The sequence below is a fragment of the Chiloscyllium punctatum genome, chromosome 7 (assembly GCF_047496795.1).
Source record: "Chiloscyllium punctatum isolate Juve2018m chromosome 7, sChiPun1.3, whole genome shotgun sequence".
Classification (NCBI taxonomy): domain Eukaryota; kingdom Metazoa; phylum Chordata; class Chondrichthyes; order Orectolobiformes; family Hemiscylliidae; genus Chiloscyllium; species Chiloscyllium punctatum.
The window spans coordinates 36,233,906-36,254,799 of NC_092745.1; positions in this window are offsets into that span (position 1 = coordinate 36,233,906).

Consider the following 20,894-nt stretch of genomic DNA (forward strand, 5'->3'; position numbering starts at 1 on the left):
GCATAGAGGAATTTTTTTTTTGTTCATTCATGAAATGTGGGCGTCACTGACTGACCAGCACTTATTGCCCCTTCCTCGTTGTCCTTGAGAAGATGGTGCTGAGCTAGACTCACAATCTCATGCGGGAGGGACTTCCAAGATGCAGTGACAGATTTCCAAGTCAGGATAGTGGCCACTGTTTACAAGTTAAGTCACTCACTTACACAATCTACATATTTTAACTCCAACCAGCAGCACGTTTGCAACATTATTACTGACAAGTAGGACAAAAGGATTACATGGAGTTATTACCTTTACTTCATTTAAATTCTGTGGGTTCCTCGCTCGTTTGAAAAATGAAGAGCTAATTCGGCTTGGCTTCATCCACAGGGCTGCGCTGGCACTGAGGTCGTCACAAAAGATGTCAACAAAAATTTCTTGTAATATTAAGGACAAGCTGGAAGAAGTAAAAAACTAACAGAGAAAAGATTATATTAGGTGCGTTCTCTCCACTCAACAAAAAGCTTGTGAGATCATTACAGTGAAAACAAAAGGGAATCCTGTTCAAAATATATAAAATAACTGTTTGCTCCACGATCTGAACCAAGGATACATTTAGAAGTTCATTGATTGCAGGAGACAAGTCAAAAGAGAGATAAGAGAAGGGGCTTAAAAGGATTGCAGAACTACCAAGGGTAGGTGCAGATGTATTAGACAAGATTTCCTGCATAATACTGAGGAAGGCACCACAACATAAAAGGAGGCAAATCTTCGAAACAAAATGAATGACATCTGTGGGACATGCTGTAAATAGAAAGCAAACTATCATGGTTCTAATTATTAAGGTGAATAATAATCAAATATTGTATTATCAACCAATGGAAACAGCAATAGAAAGTCAGAAACGATGGAGAAAAATTTGAAAAAAATGCTGAGTGGCTGGAAGGGACACCATATATTATGCAAATAGAAACAGAATCTATAGACTCTCAGACTGGGCAAAGTTATGACAGACGGGATTTAACGCATAACAGTACGATGATGATGAGGATGATAAATTAATAATGGGAGAGTACAAACAGTGGAGAAAGTGGAGAGAGTACAAACAGTGGAGGAGAAAGAGGCTTTGGATTTTTAGGGAAGGGGCAAAATGGTAAATTGAATTCAATGCAGTCATCAGGATCGAGATAATGTTTTTAACCTGCTCTGTTTTACATATCATCAATCAGAGCTGTAATGGAGCACTCTTCACCCATACCTTTCTTGCTTAACTAAGAAAAAATAATTTTGTTTTCAAATACAAAATCTGGGTCTCAACTCACAATAAGCTCTTCTGCTCACACTCTCGTCATTCTTCCATTTATAATTCCCAAAGTCTGGGGGTATTTGCAAATCCCCCAGATCATGGCCAAGTTCCTGCCATTTGCACAGCTCCTCAGCTGCTGCATGAACCAATGTCTCAATCTCTACAGCATCTTGAGCGGAAGCAAAGTTATTTTCCCCTTGGATGTTTCAGGGCACAGCTTTGAGGGACTGGGGCTCCTGCACTGGGCTGCCCTGTTGCAAAGTACACAAACTGTTGGTCAATCTAGATACTGAAGGTCAGGAACAAAAATGATGGAATTCATTTCAAACATTAATGAACAATAACTGGTTATAATAAACTGTGAAATCAAAGCATGAAAATGGGAGACAAACAAACGAGAACCTTCTTCTATCTCAGAGTATGTTTGACGTGTCAGACACAGGCTGGAATTCATTTCCAATTTATTCTCAGCCATGTAATGAAAGTCAAGGTTTCCACATGGAGTGAGATCCAGAACATTAAACAATATATTTGATTAGACTGAATACTCAAACTCAATACAAAATTTACTTGATGGAGTCAGAACAAATGCTTTATACTCCTTTTTAAGTTTTAAAAATTTTTGGCCTTGATCAAGGTGGTGAAAATAATCATCTTTATAAAATTTCAAAGTGTCACAAGTTGTTTCCCTGAGCTTGAAATATAAACTTAGTATGAAAAGAACACGTCACACTTATCCATCAGGCAGAATCAATATTCCATTAGACTCACAAAGGGAGATATCATGGTCTATCATGGAGTGTGGAGGATGAGAAGAATAGAGTTATTGAACTGAAAAGAATACTTTTGGACAGTTCAGGATCAGATCTATTGTGATGAAACCAGTGAATATCCTTCAAATTATGCAATCAAAACATATGGCTTGTTACAAGTAACCATAGAGAAAGTAATGGCCATTTTAGGAAACTGATAGAGACTGTTCAAACCTTTCCTGGTTCACAGTATAAGTATGGAGAATCTCTTTTTCTTCTAACTGTCAGGTACTTAGGGGAATGAATGATTCCAGACTGAACATTCTGAGCTTCAGCTTTCCAAAATCAGATCACTTTCAGTTGTCTGCTGCACCCCTTTTTATTCCTGCACTTTATAGGGAAACACAAATATTGGCAAATCAGAAGAGCATGTGTCGGTTTAGTCAAATCAAAGTGACCCAAGTACCTATTGCCGTGATTTCCGATATTGAATGCTCAGAAAGGAATGAACAGCATGAGAACTTGTCAAGCACTTTTATGTAAGAGCTGCTTGTCCAATCAATGTTAATATGTGCAAACCATAAACCCTTCTGTTCTTCTAATCAGATGATTACTCAGTCTCAGGACTTTGCTTCAGAACACCACGTTGAAAAATGGCGAACTGAAAAAGCCAGAGATGATTCAAAACTTAGTTTAAAAGATCCTCTTTAAAAGCACTGCCTCCCTTTTAGGGAAGGATAGAAAAGTGCAGGAGGAAAAGGTTTGAATTTCAATAGCAATCCTTCAGTTCTAAACTCAGTAATTACACAGTGGAAATAGTCACTAAATCCTTGAGAAATAATCAGGCTAACTTACACTTATTTTGAGAATTGATGGGCAAGGTAGAAGTTTTAAGAATATTCCCCACAGCTTGATTTTATCACCCACAAATATATTTACAATTTATCAAGATATTCCTCACAACAGTCTTTTGGGAAAGTGTCCTTGGTAAAGGGGAACACTCAGGATAATTTCTGAAAATGTTGACGTGCAAAATGTGCCCAAATAAAGTGGATTGTATTTTGACATTTGTGATGGAAACAATCACAATCTGACAATTATGTTAAAATATGGGAATTTAATATGCTCTGGGATTATTCATCAAACAATCACATCAATGCTTCAAGACAAATAACACACCTCCAATTCTTAAGATTAAAATCCATCCCAAAACTGGCTCAAAATTAATACTTACAGGTCGAGGACAAGGATCTTGAGATCGTACTTCCTCTTTATCATCAACACTGTCATCTCTTTCAGATGTCTCCAACTGGATGACAGTCTTCTGTTCCTCCTCTAGATCATTGGAAGGTGACTTGGGTGAGGATTCAACAGCCAATTTGAACTTTAATCCTTGATTAGTAAACTGGATCTTCTCAGCTCTTCTCTTCTCTAATATCCCAAGTTGCCAGCATTTAGCCCATATCCTTCTCAACCCTTCCTATTCATATATCCAGCTGAAAGCCTTTTATAAGTTTGAAGTTGTAATTGTACCCCTCTCTACCACTCTGGCAGCTCATTCCATGTATGCAGCACGCTCAGCCTGAAAATGTTAACCCTCAGGCCCTTTTTGAATCTTCCCCTCTCACCTTAAACCTATGTCCTCTAGTTTTGGACTCCCATAACCTGGGAAAATGATCTCGGCTATTGACCCTATCCAACCCCCTCTACAAAAATCCTTCAGCCTCCAATCATCCAGGGAAATAATGCTTCAGCCTATTCAGCCTATTCCTGTAACTCAGTCCTGGCAACATCCTTGTAAATCTTTTCTGCACTCTCTCAAGTTTAACATCCTTCCTGTAGAAAGGCGATCAGAACTGTGTGTAGTATTCTAGAAATGTCCTCACCAATGTCCTGTATAGCTGCAATGTAATGCCTCAACCCCGACAGTCAATGTTCTGACCAATGAAGGCAAGCATGCCAAATGTCTCCTTCACCACCTCTCTACGTGCAACTCCACTTTCAAGGAACAATGCACCTGCATCCCGAGGTCTCTTTGTTCAGCAACACACCCAGGGCCCGACCATTAACTGTATAAGCTAGTGACCGGATAGAGAATTTAAAAAATAAAATTTGATAGAGAACTTTAAAAATGAAGCATCCCAAAACTGCATGGAGGGAGAATGTCTTCACTTGTGAGGCTGACCTGGACAGGAAGTTCACATTAATGAATCGAATCAGAAATTCAAAACAAAACTTTCTTCCTTGGAAAGGGGACAACATAGAACAAGTACCGGGAATGCTGAAGTTCAATAGCATGAATATGTTTCGGGGGAAATTGGGTAAGTACCTCAGAGGGAAACATACAGAAGGACGCACTGATGGGATGAAACAAAGTGGGAGTAGACTTGCATGGAGACGAAATAACTGCACGAATCTGTTGGGCCAAAAGGCACATTTCTCTGATGTAAAGTCACTGCAAAATGTACTGGTCTCCTTAACAAAAGAACAATTAAATCACCAACTAATTTGGACAAAAGGGGTCCCTCTAGGGTATAAAAGAGAAATACAAGAGGCATCCCTTCGTAAGGTTATGCAATTAACACCCATTACTGAAAGTACCTCTGCAGGGTGAGCGGTTTAACCTTTGCCTTCTCAGTTTCAGTGGCGCACAGAGTTTTATTCTGTGGTTTGGTGGAGTTTGAGCTGCCAACATCAAGGTCTCCACTGAGTTCAGCTTGGGCCTTTGCAATAAACTCATCATAGAACTGAAAGAAACATGGAGAGAAGGTGAAATCAAATATTGAGATGATAAGAAGTACACATGACACTACTTTGCTAAACTGCATAAGACAAACCACAAAATCTTTTTTGAATGAACAAATCTAATTTTAGCAATCTGTAAAACCACAAAATTGAGAAAGATTAACAGGGAGACCAAAAAGCCCAGTTGGTTGAATGTGATCAAAACAAGTTTTTTTATTCTCGATATTCCTCTCAAGCCACTGCACACACCATTCAACATCACAACAACCTATTTATGCAGCACTTAACAAGTAATAGGCCCCAAAGCTGTTTTAATAAAGAATACTGGGACATTGTTCAGGAAGAAGTAAGTATAAGGACAGAATACCCAAGACACCATTGGAAAAAGGAAGCTCTTGAAAGTCAGATGAGATGAGGATATGAAGAGGAATTTGGGATAAAAGGTTTGAATGAATGTTTGGAAGAATATAAAAACTCTTATTAATGGCAGAGAGAAAAAAATCTAACAGAAAAAGCAACCCTGCTTGACCACTTTTCATTAAAATGGCAAGAATAAAAGTCAACAGCCCCCAACAATTTTTAGTTAAAGGAAATGGATGCTGATTTGGTTTTGAGAACACAGTATGAAACATGTGAAATGCTCTGAACTCGACCACTGTACAGTCTCATCTTCCAACCATCCCTAGCTGAAACCTGCAGAGCAGTGCAGGGTTCAATCTCACCTCTAGCTGTTTGATGAGGCTGGCCTCCTGCGCTTTCAACCGCTCCTGTTGACGTTCCTCATGCTCTTTCTTCAGCTTGTCCACGAAGGACTTGCGCTTCTTAAGTTCGTCCTTCAGTCCATGGATCCTCATCTCAGTATCACTCTGGTCTGACCTAGTTTCTGTTGAAGATCCACCCAATGGATGTTAACAGGTCTCCTTACAATCAAATTCAACTTGGACACTAACATTAGCGGATAAGAGATATATGCAAACCTCCATAACTCTTGGTGACACTTCTCACAACCTGTTCAATAACTTTAATCAAACCTGCCGTATCACTGACAAAGCCTCGCGCAATGGACACGCTGACCACTTGGGGGCCATAGTGTCACCAAACACATCAACTCCTCAGACCTGCAGTATCACCGTACACACCGGCCGATCACACAGCAGAACTATCTGGGCAGTCAGTAACAGTGAGCATGATGCAATTATTATGGTTCAAACCATATTGAGGAAAAGGCCAAATGAGAAGCTAGAGACTAAAAGTTTGCAAAAAATGTGTATTTGAAGGACAGGAGAGGAATGGGATTTGGAAATGAATTCTGCAATCGGGCTACTATACATGGCCATGATTCAGGTTAACTCTGGAAGGGAAATGCAGACCACAAGAGGTTGGAGGATGATGTTAGACAAAAAGTCACAAAGAGAGACAGGGATTCATCATGAAGGGCTTTCTTAAATGTGAAAATTAGATTGGAGATGTTGAAAAATTGGGAGACAAAAGTAAATTAAGGACAGTCTGATAATTTTCAGAATAAGCGCTCTATCCAGACTTTTGGAAGTGCTCACATTCATGGAGTATAAGGACAGAAATCTGACCAGAAGAGGATGGAATGGTCAAGTCTCTGGGTGAGAGTTGTGAATGAAGAGGCAGGATGCATGTAACTTTACAGAGACAGGTTTGTGAATAATAAATGCTGGGTTCACTCGAGGCTGGAACATGCTGCTGAGATATAAAGGGCGTGGACCAGCTGAGGATAACAAATGAGAGGCTGGAGTGGCAAAGGGACACAGCTGGAGAGTCAGAAACAGGCAAACCTGTTGGAGTTGACTTTTCTTTGTTGAGTACTTCAGTGGTGTGCAATTTTTTCTGAAATTGTTCTTTCTCCAATTGAGACAGGTGTAACATGACCAAAGTTACAGACCAATGAAATCAAACTTACACAGGCATTCAGCTCTTACTGTTTCAACTTCAGAGATTCCAAAGGAAACTGACAGAACGAGATGTTAACAGACAATCTATCACACTGATGCTGACTTAACTCTGGGCTGTCACCCTCAATTACAGTGACAATACAGTAATAAGCAAAACTAGAGGGAAAATCTCCTGTGACAGAACTCATGTCATCATCCCACCACGCAAGATGGTGGAACTTGAATTCAAAAAAATAAAAAGTCTGGAATTAAGATTCAAATGATAACCATAAATTCATTGTCAATTGTCAGAAAAACCCCATCTGGTTCATTAATGTTCTTTTAGGAAGAGAAGTGCCATCTTTACCTGGTCTAGTCTCCATGTGACTCCAGACCCACAGCAATGTGGCTGACTCTTAACTGTTCTGTGGACAATAATGGATGGGCAATAAATACTGGCCACCCAGCAATGCTCACATCCAACAAGTGAATTAAAACAAAATTCCCTTAATAAATCCTTCAGCAAGGCCATTTCAGGTGTTATTTTCACTTTCACTTTCGCTCAAGAATCATCATCCCTCGGTGTTGTGCTATAGTCTCAGCCATGCAACATTTTTTTTAAAAATGCACATCGTCTTTGAGTTTCGAAGGACATCAAATAATTTGAAGAACCTGTGTGAATCTTGGTCATGTTTGAAATTTCCTACTTGACTGTGTCTCAGAAACTGTTTCATCAGACCAGCTGCTAGATGCTTGGTGGGATTTAGAGTAGGTCTGTCATACACACGGATGCTGGAGCTGATTTTCTGGCCATCTTGCTTCGATGTACCCTCAGTCACTTTTGAGGAAGGAGACTGAAAAACCAGAGATAAAAGCAAACATTAGTTCCAGTCCGACATTATTTTCCAAGTTTATGAAAAAGGAAGAAGGGGGATAAGCCAGGAGATTGATTGTCAGCCTCCCTCTGGGTGTCACAGTGGCTCAGTGGTTAGCACTGCTACCTCTATGTATCTGGGTTCAAATTCCTCTCTTGAACAACTCTGTGTGTGGAGTTTGCACATTTTCCCTGTGTTTGCATGGGTTTCCTCGAGGCTTCCTCTTGCTCCAGTTCCCTCCCACAGTCCAAAGATGTGCGGTTAGGTGGATTAGTGACACCACCACTAGGCCATCTAGAATTATGGGAAGGTTGAACAATCTCTCTTCCTAAGTTCTAGAATTCTATTCGCTCCATCATTAAAATCACAGCTTTTAAGGTAAAGCCTTTATTGCACTATGAACCTGCTTTTACAAATCACCGTCCTTCATAGCACCAGGCCTGCTCCCACTCAAATTACAATTGCTGCTGGTACGTTTCATCTAAAATTAAAAAATACACTGCCACACACACCCGCCAACACAATTCCACCTGTCATCTTTAAACCGTTTCTGCTTCTTCTCAAACCTCCTCTCGGCTTCCATAACCTTTCCAAAACACTCATCATTCTGCTTAATTTACAATATTCTGATTTTCAACACCACACGCTCTTGGCACATAATCAAATTATTAAATGAACACCGAAAATAAAAGTGCCCCCAGAAGCAAACTCAGACACCACGACTTACTTGAACCACTCTGGAACTTCCCCAAGTCCTTTTCTATATTTCCGCCCTTCTATCTGTTTAAATCCCGTTTGCTATCCCTGCCTTAATTCCTTGCCAATTAATCTCATGCATGACACGTTGTCAAATGTTTTTTTAAAAAGTGCATGTATATACCCATCATATCTCCACATCTGAAAGTTGAGGTTTTTTTAAGCATAGTCATCACTTTTGAAATCTGCTCTGATGCTTTATTTCAGTTACCTGGTTTCTTCCTGTTTTATCTTTAAAAACTTGCATTTATAACAAATCTTTCAAATGATAAAACAAACCAAGTAGCTTCACAGAAATAGAATAAAACATGATACTGAGCCTCAAAGAGATCCAAGGACAGATGTGAAATCTGTCATACAGTTCGAGTGTCTTGAAGGAGGAAAGTGACATAGACAGAAGTAAAGTTCAGGGAGAGAATTAAAGAGGTCACTGTCTTAGTAACTGAAGGCTTTTCCAATAATGGAGCAATTAAAATTGAAATTATCAAAGATTTAATTAAGGGAATAATTAAATTAATTTAAATGGTGCAAGGACTGGTTCTCGTACTATCCTTCACCAACCGGCTTTCTGGAATAGAACAAGTAGTATAATACAATCATCAAGTCTGGAAGTAAGACAGACATTGACGAGGTTTCTGCAGTGGAAGAACGGAGGTGGGGCAGAGACAGATAATCGGAGATTCCGTAAAGCATCAGAACAGGTCATTTGGCCTTTTAAGTCCACATCAACCCTCCGAGGACCAGCCCACCCAGAGCCCCCTCCACCCCCCACCTGGATTTCCCATTGTTAATCCACCGAGTCCGCACATATTTCCCATGCCTTCACAAAATTCCTATTCTTTCCCACATTACATTTCTCATTCCCCCTCAGAATTCCCATTGTCTGCCACTCCCGTTTCAAATTCCCTCTCAGAATTTCCATTTCATCCCACTCCCATGTTTCCCAACCCCACTCATAATTCCCATTCCCCCAACACTAATACTTTCCATTCATTCTCAGAACTCCCACCCTCCCCTCCCCACACTGTTTCCCATTCTCTCCACTTCCTGTTTCCCTGGGACTGATTTTGAGCGAAGCCAAGGATTTTCTATTCTCTGCAGCCTTATATGACATTCTTTATTCATTAGAAACAGTTTTTGTAGAAAAATTACAATGCAAAACATCTTTTACCATTTTACTGTGTGTTGGGACAAAACCCTGGGCATAAACACCATCTGTGAAAATAGGATGGTCAGGACTGGTGGTCATCTGAAGGGCTGCTGATGGTGATTCCAGAGTCTGAGCAGGTGAACATCTAACCTCCTCAGGAATTGAACTGTCACTGTGGGGCTGGGAGCAAGATGGCGCAGGACATTCTTCTTCACTGCCTGTGTCTAGAGAAAATACCAATACTTAGAACATTTATACTGCAATGGGTTAACAGTGCTTAAAGTGAGGTGCACAATTCAGTTTGTCTGTCTTATAAGTCCGTCCTCCTTTCAATGTATTCTTTACTTCAGATGCATGTAACAATATCATAATGGGAGTAGGTTAGAAACAGTTAACCAGAGAAAGTTAAGTCTGCACAGGTCACAGGTCACCTTGTGCTAATTCAGATACTAGCAGACATATCTGCTCATCGTCAAAATACTCCGATACAACATTCTGTGCAGTCCTGGAGTTACAGTTTCATGCTACTTCTAATGGTGAGGAATGAAATTAATTATCAATACTGCAAAGAAAATTAGATTTTTCCGTGTTAACAAAGTGGACACATAGTCTTGTGTAAACAACATCCAAGTTCTCACACTGATTACAACTTTTGCTGCCTCTCAACTCTGCAAGTGATACGCAACCACCAGCAGTGAAAGGAATTAAAATCAGAAACTCCAGCCTCCCACAGGAGGGTGAGTGGGAAACCACACTGGGCTAATGTGTCAAGGTACCATTGAGAAAGATGATAATTCCAACATCTGAGCTATGCTGATTAAATGGATCACGGCAGATGCTTGGGAAATATGATTTCCTTGAATGAATGAGACAGGCAAAGAAAAAGGCCAGGTGTACACCTTGCTGCTTCTGCATTAATCCAGACATTTACACATCAATACATCACCTCACACGTACCATAACAATCAGTGATACCAAAGTGCACTTGAAAGTAGTCAGAATCACAGTAAACGCATTACTGTTTCGAAGAAAAACAAACAAGCAAGAAACAGAGGCCAACATTACCTTTTGATTCGGGAATCTTCTCACTTGCCTCTCTCTTTGCTATTTTTGGTTTGAGTTCCCTGTCCCAAGCAGCCAGAGCCTGTTTTTCCATTTGCCGGATCGCAGCTTCCTCAGCATCGAGCCGCCGCTTCCACTCCAGGAGCTCCTCTGCATGCCGTCGCCGATGCATCAGTTTCTGCTCCTGAGGAACCTGATGGACATGCAAGCAGGACGGGGGAAGAGAGAAAGGAAGTGTCAGCTCGCGCCAATATTCATCTCTAAAATCGGACATTAACCTGCAGCTCAAAATGTATAATTCTTACTTTTTAAAATTCAACACTGTTTGGGTTATAGTTGCACAACACAAACAAAATTCAGGGCAAGGTCTCCTTGTACCCTCATACATCCGAGAACATTGCAGCATGACTGCATGTAAATAGGCTCAGTGCAGTTAATCAATACATTCAGAAGGATTTCCTCCAAATTTGCTGATGCAATATTATTCAAAACCATCAACTTCAATCTGCAATGCTGCTCTTAAAAACAAACTTCAGTTTGACACAGAGCTCCCCACCCCACTGCAATTGGTAACCTGGCCCTGCCTAGGGATTGGAACTGGAACATTTGTGGGCTGTGATCTCAAAGGAAGCGAGCAAATACAATTCTAATAGCCTGGTCCTCAAAGTTTAGTAAGAGGTTTGAGACAGGTGAGATGCTATGCCTTCTTGTATTTAGCTCAATAGCATTTCCTATTTACATTTTACAGTGTTTTGCAAAATATAAGGAATAATGCGTTTTTTTGCAATGGTGGGGGATTTTTATCCTAGTTTATCACAGTTGCTGCCTCTCACTCCCCAAGTCAAATTACTAGGGTCTGTAATAAAACAAAGAGCTGCAGATGCTGAACATCTGAACCAAAGAAACAAAGTGCTTGAGAAACTCAGCAGGTCTGACAGCATCTGTGAAGAGAAACACAAGTTCTGTTTTATGTTCACTGACTCTTCATCTGAACGGGCAAAAGGTCTCTGGACTTGAAACTCATCATTTTTTTTTAACTTCAGAAATGCTGCTGGACCTGAGTTTCGCCAGCACTACATTTTCTATATTGAACTTTATTTATAAAACAGATCGGAAAAATACTAATCTGCAAAAGTGAAACAAAAGTGTAAACTTGAGCGTAGTTTCCACACTTGAGTTACCCAAGGACACCTCAGTTTAAAAACAAGATTTATCTCAAAGTAGCATTCCATCTCAAAATGAGCCAAGTTACACCAGTAATAAAGCTCACCCACCCAATTAGGCTCTTCAGCACAACATCCTGCAGTGTTGGACACAGCCACCTTTATCAACGAATGATCACGTCACAAAATTGTCAGCCTAGAGCATGTCTCTTTAAAGGAGCTGAAAACAAACTTTCAATTTTTGCGAGGTTTTTTGATCATACCTAATTGAACACTTGCTAAAGGTTTGGTTAGGTCTGATCCATAGAGACAAAGGTCAAGCAAGCATCACACTTTCCATTCACTTCTACAAAGGGCTGACACCACATTTCTTCAGGATTTAAAGAATTTTGGAAATTGTTTGTAAAATCAATGATCACATTAAAGAACTAATGCAATAAGAGTGAAGCCTGCAACAGCAGATTTTTCTTTGGAGGGCAGTGTGCTCGCTTTCCAAATTCTGGGAGTACATACATTTATAAGCCATATTGGCGTACAGTCAAGTTTCTTACTGAACAGTGACAGGATTGGACAGAGTTGGCATAGATTTGAAAGAGGGGATTCATACTTAGCAATCTACTGAAATTTTGAGGATCTAACTAGTAGAATTGATAAGGGGCAACCAGTGGGTGTTACTTTGACTTCAGAATGTTTTTGATCAGGTCCCACATAAGAAATCAGCATATAATGTGTGAGTTCCGGGGGTGGGGAGGGGGGAGTATATTTGCATGGACAGAGAGCTAGTTAGCAGACAGGAAACAAAGGGCTGGAATAAACAGGCCATTTTCTGAGTGGCAGCCAGTGATCAGTGAGGTACTACAGGGATCAGTGGTTCAAACCCAGTTATTCACAATATATACAAATGATTTAGATGAGGAAACGAATACTATTTCTAAGTTTGTGGGCGACACAAAGCTGGGTGGAAAGGGAAACTGTGAGGAGGATGTAGAGATGCTTCAAGTGTGATTTACATTTACATAAGTTGAGTGATTGGGAAAATGCATGGCAGATGAAAGATAATTTTGATAAATGTGAATTTTTTTGTTGCAAAAACAGACAGCGAGATTATCTGAATAGATTAGGCAAGGGAGAGTTACAACAAAGGGTGTCTTTGTACACCAGTTACTGAGAGTAAGTATGCAGGTGCAGCAGGCAAATGGTATGTTGGCCTTCATGGTAGGGTAGGCCAGAACCAGTGGTCATAGTCTAAAGAACTGAGATAAGGAGAAATTTCTTCATCCAGACAGTGTTGAACCAACAAAATTCTCTGCCACAAATAGTATTTCAGGACAAAACATTGAATATTTTCAAGGGTTAGATAAACTTCTCAGGGCTAAAGAGATCAAATGGCATGGGGAGAAAGTGGGACCAGGGTATGGAGTTGAATGATCAGTCATGGTCATACTGAATGACAAAGCAGGCTTTTCATGTGACTAACAGGAAAAATATACAATTACTTCTAAAACATGTTAATTGCTTATCTGGATCACAAAAGAAAAAGCTTATTCTTTTTTACAGCCTCTTTAAAGGTTTACACAAGCAGAATTACTACAAAGTTCCAGTGGTATTTAATTCACCCTGGGAGAACATGCTAGTTTCAATTAGCTTTCCAATATTACAACATTCACACAAATATAATTCACACTTCAAATTCTGCAATATTTTTCAATTATTTCACTAATCCTGGGTGAATTTCATTCAGGAATGTAGTACACCCTACATGTAATCTAAATGCAGGTTCACATCACATTGTATAAGGCTAAGAGATCTTCAATTAAACTGGATTATCACAAAATACTATTGCATTGGTGGAAAATGACAAAACCTTTTCCTCTCTCATGATTAATGAATGAATAAATATTCAGTTAGATGCAGCGTTCTAACAAAAATACTATTTAGAACAGGTAAAGTTTGTAGCACAGTCTCTGCAGATTGTGTACACAGCTGCACTGTAACCACGGGGTATATTTGTGTTATTTGCTTTCATTGAAGATGGTTTCAAGGAACAAGCGTGGTGCCAATGAAACCAACATTTGTTGCTCATTCCCAATTGCCCTGAAGTGGTGGTATGCTGCCCTCTTGAAGGTACACCCACAGTGCTGTCAGGATGTGTTCCAGGTTTAGTGATATAATTCCAATTCAAAATGTTATGCAGCTTGGAAGGGATTTGCGAGGTGGTAGCATTAGTAAGGGAGCAGTAGCTACCATTGTCTTTAGATGACACAGATCATGGGTTTAGAAGGTGCCGTCAAAACAGCCTTGGTTAGTTGCTGTAGTGCATCTCGTATATGGTACACACTACTGCAAATGTGTGCAATTGAGGAGGAAATCAATGGGTGAGGTGTCAACCAAATGGGCTGCTTTGCTCAGGACAATGTCAAGCATTTTCCTTGTTGTTGGAGCAGTGCTCATGCAAGCACAGAGAGTATTCCATCACACTCCCAAAACGTGCCTCTCAGGCTTTGGTCAGTTATTCTTTACAGAACACCCAGCTGCTGAGCTGCTCTTGCAGCCAGAGTATTTATGTGGCTGATCCAGTTAAAATCTCAGGTAAGTTACCCTGCCATCAATGCCAAGTCCTTTTCTTTTGAAAACTGAACAGGAAGAAGATGGTAGATTAACCCCACAACAGATCCTGTACGGTAGAAATACCAACAGTCAACAAAGAAAAAGAGGGAGATGCGATTGTCTTTTCTGTGGGAGTCTACGAAGAAGCTGCAGAAACGTATTAAAGTAACAAACTTAATTTTGAATGCAGTTTAAAAAATAAAAAAGGGGAAATCAAATAGCTTTGAAGCAAGATTAAATTCAAATTCGAAATCAATACAGAATTCCTGCCACTGATAAAATCATCCAAAATGCTCCTGAGTTTGTCCAGTTGCTACTAAATGCAGCACTGAGCCCTGAATATTATTTCTGATTGGTACTTTCAATTTTAAGCAAAGGTTTGAGATCTGACAGGCATTTTAACAAAAGTAGCTGCATGTAGTTGGAGATACTCATGTCTACTGTGACGGTTACGTACCAATTAAATTTTCACATCCATAAGAATACCTCAATGTTCACCAAAGACACATTTGCCCTCTTAAAGCGGCACTGTCATCTGAAAATTCAACCTTGCAACTCAAATTTCAGATTTTGTAAAGCTACATTTATCAAGATTAGTGGGCTGCTAACTCTGCCAGACTATTTGCGCAAGTCCAACTCAACGTTAAACAGGTCAATCTTTGTTGTCTCCTGTTAGCATGAGCAGCTCAAGGTTGTTTGTGTACCTTCAACTTCTTGCTTGAACAGTAATGCCCCTTTAAAAGCACGTTCCAGATTAATTATAAAGTCTGCAGTATATTGCCAACTAGCAGCCTGCTGCATCTATGTGAAGCCACAACTCAGCCAAAGGAATGCACATTTCTCTCCACAATTCCTATCCTTTGACCCGCCACCGACCCCCACATCATCCACATGCAGGTGATGAAACAGAGCATGCTCGATCAGTGAGAAGCAGAGGTTGCACAGTACCTGACCAGCTGGTTGTAGGTGTACAGCTGGAATTTGGGATGTAGGTTGGGAAAACAGACACTGAGAGAAGCCCAGTGATGAGACATAAAGACAGAGAAGAAGTAGTGAGACAGGAGAGCAATGTTTACAAAAAAAGGAGCAATACAAGAAAAACAAAACAGCCGAGTATCATCCCAAAATTGCTTTATCTTTCGATACTCAAGAAAACCTCACATTATTAAGGAGAAATTACAAATATTCCATCAAAACATTTGTAGCCAACTTCCCTACACCTCTACCTCAACACAACCCCTTCTGCTTGGATTCATTAACTTCAAATGGCAACAGAGTTCATCAAAGCCAACCCCAGCTCCATTTCTCTTTCTGACTTAGATAGTGGGAGAATCTCAAGCACTGCCTTCCCAACAGTCCATCCACAGTTTACAAACCCATCTGATGTTTGTTTAATGTTGTAATTATTGCTGCCTTCACTCCCAAGTCTGGCAGCTCATTCCATACATGTGTGAAAAAGTTGCCCCTTAGGTAACTTTTAAATTTTTCCTTTCTTACTTATGCTCTCTAGTTTTTGACTCCGTTATCCTGGGAAAAAATCACGGCTATTCACCCTATCCATGCCCCTCATGACTTTATAAACTTTTAAAGGTTACCCTTCAGCCTCTCCCTATAGCTCAAACCTTCAACCGAGCAACATCGTTGTAAAATTTTTCTGAATCCTTTCAAGTTTTACAACACACCAGCACTGAGTGAATTATTCCAAAAGTGGCCTCACCAATGTCCTGTACAACCAGAACATGACATCCCAACTCTTATACTCAATGCACTGACCAATAAAGGTAAGCACACCAAACGGTTTCTTCACGACCCTGTCTGACTGAAACTCCTTCTTCAAGGAACTAGGAACCTGCACCCCAAGGTTTCCTTGTTCAGCAACACTGCCCAGGACCTTCCCATTAAGTCCTGCCCTGATGTGCCTGACCAAAATGCAGTATCTCACATTTAGTTAAACTAATTAGATCAGAAAAAAAACACCAGTAGTTTAGCACATCATCCCGATCTAATTATTTATCAAATATGCTAAACCTGAATCAAACCTCGCTTAAACCACACTTGGATACTGTGTGCAGGCTGATCATCATACTATAAATAGAAAAAGGAGAAACTGAAGTGGGTGCAGACAACATTGACAAGGTTGATCACAGAAATGTGTGGGTTCACATGTCAGGAAAGGGTTGACAGGCTATGTCTCTTTTCTCTGAAAGAAGGACAAACAGGGACATAATAGAGCTCTTTAAAATGTTGGGAGGGTTCAGCAGATTGGATACAGACAAAATGTTTCCTTTCATAGGGAAGAGCATACCTTGAGGCCACAAAGTAGTCACCAAGAAATCCACCAGTGAGATAGGGAAATTCTGCAGAATTGGATTACAACAATGAAGACTGAACAGGAAGTGGTTGAATCAAATATCATACGGGTATTAAAGGGGAAGATAGACAAGATTAGAGGGAGAAAGGAATAGAGGGTCAGGGTAATAGATGAGCAAAGGTGACAGGAGTCTCAAGTGGAGCAGTAACACTGATGTGAACTGACTGGAACAAATCATAGAATCCCTCAGTATGGAAACAGGCCATTTAGTCCATTGAGTCCATAATGACCCTTCGAACAGCATCCCACCCAGACTCACTCCCCTACGCTATCAGTGTAACTCTGCATTTCCCAAGGATAATTCACCTAGCCTGCATATCGCTAGGCACTATGGGCAATTTAGCATGGTCAATCCACCTGACATGCATATTTGTGGACTGCAGGAGGAAACCCATGCAGACATTGGGAGAATGTGCAAACTCCACACAGTCGCCTGAAGGTAGAATCGAACCCAGGTTCCTGGCACTGTGAGGCAGCAGTGCTCGCCATTGAGCCATGGTGCTGCCCTAATAAGACCTGTTTACATCCTCTGAAGTGTACGCAATTGCTTTCATAGGATAAAAAAGTTTACACAATGATGTCAAGCTGATAATTCCACCAGGAAAAACAATTCCTGCAACATTTGCATGTACCTCCAGTTTCCTAACACGCTCCACTGAAAGGCAAAGCAAGCTTTGCACCAGTGAAAGTTTTCACATTGCAATCCCATTCTGAGACTGTTACACCAGGGCAATGGGTGTAAGTAAAGAAGATGAGGGTAAGGAAAAAGCTCCACTACTTGGAGACCAGTAGCAGTGAGGCCATATTGATGTTTTGCTGCCCCACTCGCAGGGTCAAACATGACAACACCTCAGGTGGGATAATTAGAAACACCATATGCAGCAAACACAGTGAAATGGACTTCATATATTTATCTCTGCTCAGAGCCACTCTCTCTCTCTTTCTCATCCTCTCTATAACATCACCAACTGACAAATGAGCTGGTTGGCTTGCCAGTCTTTCACAGCAATATGCCTTATAAGAAGCCGTAAGAGATATTACTTTTCATCCATCTTCTTCAGTTTTTGCATGATGCTGCTGGTCTCACTGCCTGAAATCGAAACAGGGGAGGGACTTCGCGTCTCCATATCTGTTTGTGCAGGACTGGAAGTGGGGCTCACATTGGAAACATTCTCCACTTCTGTTTGTTCTCCATTCTGGTGGTCCTGTCGAGTTAGAACCTGAGAATATACCAAGATGGACGCATGGAAAGTTACGTTTGTTCCTAAAAGGAAAAAAGAATTAGTTGCAGTGAAACACAGATGAGATTCAAAGACTGGTTTCTGCAACTAAGCAACATCATTTCCTTTCAGGCAGGCGGAGCGTTTCATTAGTTTTGAATTAATTGAGCTTTAATTAATTGAAAATTTCAAAAGTGAGACTGATTTTTTTGTTTGTTGGGAATGTTTATTCAGGGAAACAGAATAAGGGAGGGAGATGTAGATCAATTATAATAGAAGCAAGTGCAAACAGATGAGTGGCTCAACAACCTAGTCCCATTCCTATGCACATGATCAAGTGCAAAAATGTTTTGACCCCTTTGTAGGATATGCTGATAACAGGTAGGAGCCAGATGGCAGGGAGCGAAAGAACAGAAGCACAGATACACTGGGCTGAAAGCTCCATTTCTTGTGCTGTCACTTCTACAGAATGCAGAACAAAACACGATATCGATGAGTACAAAGGATGGTATTCTCAGCAGCAGCAAGTATTCCTGAATATACAGTTTTAGGTTGCAGAGATTCAGACTCTACATAAGGGAACATGTGAACATGTTACCAACTTAATAAAAGTACCGAGGTTTAAGTTGATGTTTCTCAGCGGCAGACAAACCATTCTTACATCTTTTCTGTAAAATATTAAAAGTTTTATTTATATTGTAATGATAATATAGACCAGAAACCTGGCTGACAGCAAGTTTGGATTGAAAGTGATCACCTATCATTCATGCTGCTGAGTAAGTAATTCCTTACTTTAACAGTCACTTTGCATTGAACAGTTCAGGAGTTTGCAAATGGTGGGATACGAACCAACTTGCTCTCCCCAGCTGATTTGAGTCTCTCCTGAATTTTGATGGTGGTCTGGAGCATATGTTCAATGTCCTCCTGCTGTTTCAGAATCAGCTGCCTCTCCCTGTGAGCAGCCTTGTTGGCCTTCCTGAAGAAGGGCTCATGCCCGAAACATCGATTCTCCTGCTCCTTGGATGCTGCCTGACCTGCTGCGCTTTTCCAGCAATACATTTTCAGTTCTGATCTCCAGCATCTGCAGTCCTCACTTTCTCCTCTTGAAGATGCCTGATTTCAGCCTGTGATGAAATTGGATGCAATGTATTACCATGTTAGAGACCAACCAAACCCGTCTTTACATCGTCAATAAATTTATTTTGACAACAGACTACAGACAAAAATGAAGTCAGGGCACACAACTCCATTACCCATTAAGTTCTAAGTTGCACAGTTTCCAGGTGGCACTGTGCAACTTCTACAACTTATAATGCTTGTTCTTGATGAAAACTTTGTGGGTTTTCTTCGACAAAATGTATTGTCAACACAACCTCAAACAGTCAAGTACTCCAGGTGGAAAACCGTCATGAAAGAGTTACTCACGTTCTTTTTCGACAGCGGATGCCTAACTTTGAGTGAGCATTTCTGATTTTATTTCAGGAGGTTGCTTCCTGGTCTGTGGTGAGTTAACCGGAGTTCTCAAACCTGAAAAACTGTCCTCAGCAGCCAAGTACTTTGCAGAAGAGAAAGATAATGAATAGGCAGATTTCCGCTTTCGAGAATTGTGAATTAGCTCTTGCTGCTGGGCAAGTTTGAAAGTGTGTCTGGGTTGAGTGAATCCAGAATCTGGCAAATCTGTAGTGGGTCCAACAGCAAATAACGTAACATTCCAAGTCTGCGTGACACTGCCTGACACTGTGTGATTGGTAAAAGCTCTGCCAACAAAAATCAGCAACTTGTTGAGACCATCACTATATTTTTCTCAGTTTTGGTTTGGAACTGTGAGCTGAAGTTAAGAATTAAACTTTGAAAAGCAACTTGTTTTAAAACAACCGAATAAGGCTCAGTCGTTTATAATACCAGAGTTGATTTTACTCCCCTTCTTCAACAAGGGGACAACATTTGTTATCCTCCAGTCTTCTGGCACTATTCCTGTACACAATGACAACATAAAGATCAAAGCTCAACCTTCTGCAATCTCCTCCCTGGCTTCCCAGGGAATCCTCGGATTAATCCCATCCAGCCTAGAGGCCTTATCTATTTTCACACTTTTCCAAATTGCTAACACTTCCTTATGAACCTCAATCCCGTCTAGTCTAATAGCCTGTATCGCAGTATTCTCCTCGACAACACTATCTTTTTCCAGTGTGAATACTAACAAAAAAATATTCATTTAGTGCTTCCCCATCTCCTCGGACTCCATGCACAACATCCCACAACTATCCTTGATTGGCCCTGCTCTTCCTCGTCATTCTTTTCTTCCTGATATAGTTATAGAAAGCTGTATGGTTTTCATAGAATATAGAACATAGAAAACATACAGCGCAGTACAGGCCCTTCGGCCCTCGATGTTGCGCCGACCGAAGCCTACCTAACCTGCACTAGCCCAATAACCTCCATATGCTTATCTAATACCCGCTTGAATGACCATAATGAGGGAGTGTCCACCAATGATACTGGCAGGGCATTCCATGAACTCACAACCCGCTGAGTAAAGAATCTACCCCTAACATCTGTCCAATACCAACCTCCCCTTAATTTAAAGCTGTGTCCCCTACTAACAGCTGACTCCATACGCGGAAAAAGGTTCTCACTGTCAACCCTATCTGAACCCTTGATCCTATCTGCCAGTGATTTTTCATGTTTCCTCCTGGCTCTTCTTAGCTCTCTCTTTAGGTCTTTCCTCACTAACTTGTAACTCTCAAGTTCCCGAACTGAGCTTCACGTCTCAACATAAGCCTTTTCTTCCTCTTGACAAGAGATTCAACTTCTTTAGTAAACCACAGTTCCCAACACATGGTATAATGATGCTGGAATTTACAGACAAACTTGGATAAATCTGCCCAAGTAGATCACACAGTTTCACCACTGCTGAATTAGCAACTAAACCAGAAAGAGAATGATCAGGGTTTAAGATTTTGTTAAACAGCAAATTCTTCTTAATACTTTATCACTTTAATGCCCC